We start from the raw sequence: 6,483 nt of genomic DNA on the forward strand, positions 1-6,483 counted from the left end.
AGGCCAGCCTGGCCAACATGCTGAAACCCTGTCCCTACTAAAAACACAAAACTTAGCTGGACGCAGTGGTGGGTGCCTGTAGTCCCAGCTACTCGGGAGGCTAAGGCAGGAGAATCGCTTGAACCCTGGAAGCAGAGGTTGCAGTGAGCCGAGAAACTCCATCTCAAAAAAAAAAAAAAAAAGGCCGGGTGTGGTGGCTCAAACCTGTAATCCCAGCACTTTGGGAGGCCGAGACGGGCGGATCACGAGGTCAGAAGATCAAGACCATCCTGGCTAACACGGTGAAACCCCGTCTCTACTAAAAAATACAAAAAACTAGCCTGGCGAGGTGGCGGGCGCCTGTAGTCCCAGCTACTCGGGAGGCTGAGGCAGGAGAATGGCGTAAACCTGGGAGGCGGAGCTTGCAGTGAGCTGAGATCCGGCCACTGCACTCCAGTCTGGGCGACAGAGCAAGACTCCGTCTCAAAAAAAAAAAAAGAAGAGAGAGAAGCAAGCTCGCCTCCTTAGTAGCTTTTTTTTTTTTTAAGATTGGTTTTAAACAACACTGATCCCTTTAAGTTGAGGCTCCTAACATTTTACAAATAAATCTAAACTTGATCTTAGCCTAAAGGCTGAGAAGAGATTACTAAAGAATCTAATATTAGACTTATGAAAAAGAAAAGCTAACCCCAAAGGATGCGTACTTTCTAAAAATCCTGGAAGGCTGGAGGCCCCGCCAGGATCCTGCGGGGTGGGGAGAGCGGCCCTCAGGCGGGGTGGAGCTGATCTGGCCACGCCCCTCCCCAGCAGCTTCTGTGCATTATTGCAGCGGTCACTGTCCATCTAGGAAAGCCGAGAACAAGTGTTTGCTGACTGCTCCCTGTTGATTTTTGGTAACTAGGTGCGGAATAGTTCAGACTGTGCTAATGAACCAGTCGGAGAACTGAGTATCTGTATTTCCTGGAAATAAATCTGGCTAACGATGGGTGTGGCCTTTTGGGCCGGGATACCCTAAGGCCTTGACCTGAACATGTTTTGTGACCTACATAAGACCTTATATGTGAGTGACTTAGCTGGGACCTACAAAGGGGCGTCTGGTCAACCGGCAGTGACCAGCGAAGGGGTGTCTAGTTGGCTGTGACTGATAACGGGGTCACTGTCCATCCCAGGCTGACTGAGGCCGTAAGCGCTGGACGCTCTTCCAGGCCTGAGACATGAGTAAGTCAGCAGAGGGTTCCAGGGACGCTTGCTGGCTGCCTAATGACAGCAACTGCCTCGGGCCCCTCAGTACCTGTGGGACGTGCAGGTCCTCGGGTTAGTGAGCTTCTGTCACGAATTTGTGCTACAAATATATAGATTATAAAGGAAACCGATGAAACAGCAGGCAAAATTTCTAACACATAATAAGAACTACAATGTAGTATATTATATTGCAACAGAATGCCGTTCTGTTGGATGATAGCATTACCGAAGGTTAAATTCCGATTTTGAATAAACAGTGGTTACAGAAGAGCCTGCTCTTTTCTGAGGAAATTCATCGGAAATATTTACGGTGAGAGGATACAGGGTCGGCAGATCACTCTCAAATGGTTCAGAAACAATTGTGTGTGCGAGCTCATATGTACGAGTGTGTGCGCATGCTCACGTGGGTGCAGTGAGAGACAAGAGAAAATAGTAACAGCTGCTGATGCTGGGCGAAGGGGTGTGGGAGTTGTTGGGGCTAGTTTTGTTTGAAACAAACTTAAAAATGAACCGTTAAGATAGGAGAGGGAGACAGCACAGCTGTGTCATGACAGGTGTCATTCAAGGACCCTGACAGCACAGACGGTCCCAGGAGAGGTGAGGCTTTGCGGAACCCCGGGGTGCACGAGCATCTCGCTGGCAGGGCCCTGGGGACTGTGTGCTCTCCGGCTTTCTGGTGGGTGGGACAAGACAAGGCTGTCCCCCGGATCTGCAGGCTCGTCATGGTCCCCAGCGGCACCACCAGGGCCCCAGGTCGTGCAGCCTGTCCTGCCCGAGGGAGAGCCAGAGTTGGGGGTCCTGGGCGATCACCCTTCTCGGGGCACAAGGAGGGTGGGGAAGGCATCGTGCCCACGGGGCTGCACGATGGTTCAGACCCTGGGGACCACCCCTGTGGCCATCAGACAGAACGTTCGCGACGTGCGTGGTGCCAGACACAGAGTGTCCCAGATCAGGCACGGTCCCCGCCTTTGTCTGTCTGCCCCAGATCACACACAGTCCCTGCCTTTGTCTGTCTAAGCCCTTGTTTGCTGACCAGCAGCCGGTCGGGGTGCAGCACACGAATCCCGAGACGGTCTCAGGCTGTTCTTTGAGACCTCGTGTGAATGCTTTTCCCGCAGTGGGCTGAGTGAGCTGATAACTTATTTCTGTGTGTTAACTGGAAATGCGTCTGCACACCAGGGATTGTAATCAGGGGAGCTGCAGTGCCTGCACTCCGACTCCAAAGTTATTTCCAACCTAAAGCAACCTTTGGAATGAACTTCAGTGATGGAGTTTTTTAAGCGCAGAGGTTTGGATTGAACACCAGTCCGGGTATTACCAATTTTATCAGCTGAGGTTCTGTTAATTTTTATACCCACAGCCAAAACAGGTGGCACTGGCTTCTGGCAGCTGGGCCTGAGGTTATGCAATCGCCAGGGTTTGCTGCGGGCTGTGGTGGTGGTGAGGTCTCCCGGGATTAGGGGAAGGGGAGAAAGTTTGAGTGTGGTTTTCAGATGCATCGGGTTTAAAAGCTGCTCTGTGCTCACAAAATGCAGCTCTGGGAGAGATACTCAGACCTCCTGAATCTTACTTTCCTTGTCTACAAAACGGGGGTAGTAAAAAGGGCCCTGCTTCTAGGCGAGCATGGAATAGATAGAAATAACATTCGTTAGGGAGCCCGCGGTTCTAGGCCTGACGGGGCTGGGCTTTGCCACTTCCTGGGCTGGGCACACCGAGCGGCTGTCCCGCCCGCTTGAGTCACGGAGCCTCCCTGGATCCGCTCCCTCCAACATGGGAAAGGAAGGACAAGGACAGCTCTGCCATGGCTTTCAGATATGAAAACACTGGAGACAATAATTTTAAATATAAATGCAAAATCTCTTAATCAAAGAGTTTGGGAAAACGGATTCATGTTAATCAGCCTGAAGTCTAAACACGTGTGTGTTACTGACGTGCTCATATTCCCACACGGCACATGTTCCTAGCGTGTGACTTCTGTGTGGCGTGTTTGTGAGGATGCCCATGTCCTTTCTCAGCCATGATTGGGACTCCCCTCCCAAGTCCTGGCTTCAGATCTCACATTCGTGGGCCTGAGAGAGAGGTGTCTGCCGATAGCTTCAGGCTGAGAACGGGCATATTCTGGGCCTCATCTGCCTCTGAAGCATCCTTCCCACCTGCCCCTTCCTGGTGCCTGATGTCTCGCAAGAGATGTGGATCTACAGGGATGTGCAACGCTGACGCTCCCAGAGAACTCCTGGGGAGCCACACCTTGCTGGGCCTAAGGGATTGTGAAATGTGCCCTCTTTTCCTTCCTTCCCTCCTTCCTTCCTTCCTTCCTTCCCTTGCCCTTCCCCTTTCTCCCTCCCTCCCTCCCTTCCTTTTTTCCTTCCTTCCTCCCTCCCTCCTTTCCTTTCTGCCTTCCTGCCTTTTCTCCTTCCTTCCCTCCCTCCCTCCTTCCTTCTTCCCTCTCTCCCTCCCTTTCTTTTTTCTTTTTTCTTTTTTTAGGGTCTGACTGTGTTACCTGGGCTGGAGTGCAGTGACATGATCTCGACTCACTGCAACCTCAACCTCTCAGGCTCTGGCAATCCTCCCACCTCAGTCTCCCAAGGAGCTGGGACTACAGGCGTCAACACCGCGTCCAGCTAATTTTTGTATTATTATTATTATTTTTTGTAGAGACAGGGTTTTGCCATGCTGCCCAGGCTTGTCTCAAACTTCTGAGCTCGAGCGATCCTCCCGCCTCGGCCTCCCAAAGTGCTGGGATTATAGGCCTGGGTCACTACACTTGGCCACACCTTATTTCATAAGAATTGTCTTGGAGAAACAAAAATAAAAACTCCATCATTTAAACTATGGACACCATAAAATAGAGGACGCACCACAATTTCAGAACAATGAAAGACAAAAATGCATCCTAGACTGAAATACGGTACCACTGCGCTGTCGGGACAGACTAATGCCTTTTCAGAAGAGCGGGGGAGCAGCACTGGAGGTCACCATAAGAGCAGGTGTTTGCAAACGCCACTCACGCGACGGAACCCACTGAGAGCCACACCCACGGGGTATTTGAATTATGGCACAGGAGTACCATGGAATACTAGGCAGCAGTTAAAAAGGCGGAGATTGGTCTGTGTATGGTGATACAGAAAAATATTTTAAAACCTAGTTTAATGAAAACAGCCAAAAGCAAACCATGGCGTATACGATGCTTCCTGTTTGGGGAAAGAGATCGTGTGTGTGGCACAGCACGCAAACGCAGGGGTGTCTCACGTACAGGCGCACAGCCAGGGTGTGTGTGTGGAGGAGGCTCCTGGGAGGACACTTAGGCCACCGTGGCCTTGTTATCTGGGTGGCTGGAAGCTGCTTTCCCCACACGCTGCTGTGAACGCATTTGGATTCCCGAAGCTGTGCACACGTCACTTTTATAACAACAATGAAACCCGCCGGTGCCGTTTTAAACAGCAGAGTTGCCTCGGTGTCCCCTCAGTGCCCCCTCAGTGCCCCCTCAGTGCCCCCTCAGTGTCTCCCTCAGTGTCTCCCTCAGTGTCCCCTCAGTGCTTTCTGTGGCTTTTTCTTTTCAACTTTTGGGTCTCTCTGTAACAGAAAAGTGAAGCAAGGCACTGCCAGCTTTTGTTTACGATGCTTGTGGGTTTTGTGTTTGTGTGTTCTAATCTAGAATCGGTTTCTAAATAGACTCACTTTCTGATTCTCACGGAGGGGTTTGATTCGCGGATGGAGACGGAGTCCACCCCGTTTGAATCCAGCCGCGCCCTGCTCATGCCAGCTGGCCTTGCCTTCCACACAGCGGGGCACACAGCAGGGCACACAGCAGGTGGAGAGGGAAAGCCTCTTTCCGGAAAGCCGGCTACACAGGTACTACTGCTGTGTTACGTACGCTAGCAACAGTTCTGACTTACCTTAACTGGGTTTCTTTTCCTGAAAGGTAATCCTCGGTTAATTTCCCCACACCCACGGTCCTGGGACCACGCTGCACGGATGTGTGCGACGTGAGGCCCCTCGCCCCGATGTGCCTGTCTCTCTGGTTCTTCTGACTTAAAGCGCCAGTAGCAGCTCGGTTAGTCCGGTTATTCGGAAGCTCAGCACAGAGCTGCACTGCTGCGGCCTGCCCAGCGTAGAAGGCTACAGATTCCTCCACCAGCATGGACTACACTTCCCACAAAACGAACCAGGCGTCTCTATGGAAAAAGCAAAGCGTACCCCTATCCCCGGGATACCTCTACCCCGGGACACCTGTACCCCAGGGACACTCCTACCCCCGGGACACCCCAACCCCCCTGGATACCCTACCAGCGGGACACCTCTACCCTCCCGACACTCCTACCCCCGGAACCGCCTACCCCCAGGACACTCCTACCCCCCGCGACACTCCTCCCCCCCCACACCCCTACCCCCGGGACACCCCTACCCCCAGGAACCACCTACCCCCAGGAAACCCCTACCCCCGGGACCCGCCTACCCCTGGGACCCGCCTACTCCAGGACCCGCCTACCCCCAGGACCCACCTNGTGGCAGTGAGCCGAGATTGCCTCTCCGCACTCCATCCTGAGTGACAGAGTGAGATCCTGTCTCAAAAAAACCCCCCAAAGTAAACGGGAGGGGGACGGGTGCTTCCCTTCTCCCTCCCTGGGTCAGGCATCTGTGTGAAGCGGTGTTTCAGCACTAAGAGTCAGTGAGGCGCCAGGACGGTGCAGAAGGAAGGCGGAGGGAGGGGAGCCCGAGGCCGCACCGTCCCACCACTGAGCCAGGGTCACAGAGGAAACCCCTCAGGGGCTGAGCCGGCTCTGTGCAGAGGCTTCCTGACCAAACGGGGCCACATTTGTCTTTTCCCAGCTCATGTCTGGTCAAGCTCAGCTCACTGAAGTGAGGCAATTTCAGCAGTCTCACAGAACCTGACAGCTGCTCCCACAAGGCACGGGGTTGATCTTATGGGTAGGAGCTGCCTGGAGCTGCCACAGCCACTCTGCTGGGCTTCTTCCTCTCCCTCCATGGCCAGAGACAGCCTGGCCGGCACAGAACCAGCATGGATGGAGCAGGATGCGAGCCCAGGACCTAACTCGAGGCGGCAGTCTGCAACTTTGCACAGAGGCTGCAGAGCAAAGGACAAGACGACAGTGACCTCGGAACAGAACCCTGCGAAGGTGGCCAGCCTGAGGCAGCAGTAGGAGCCTCCATACCCCTACACCCCCCCTATTCCAAGGCCGCACTGCCCTCCAGGCTCGTGGACCAGGCGAGAGGCTCTTGGTCTGCTGGAGCTCACGGCAG

This window comes from Theropithecus gelada, chromosome 17, assembly GCF_003255815.1.
Source record: "Theropithecus gelada isolate Dixy chromosome 17, Tgel_1.0, whole genome shotgun sequence".
NCBI classification, from domain to species: Eukaryota; Metazoa; Chordata; class Mammalia; order Primates; family Cercopithecidae; genus Theropithecus; species Theropithecus gelada.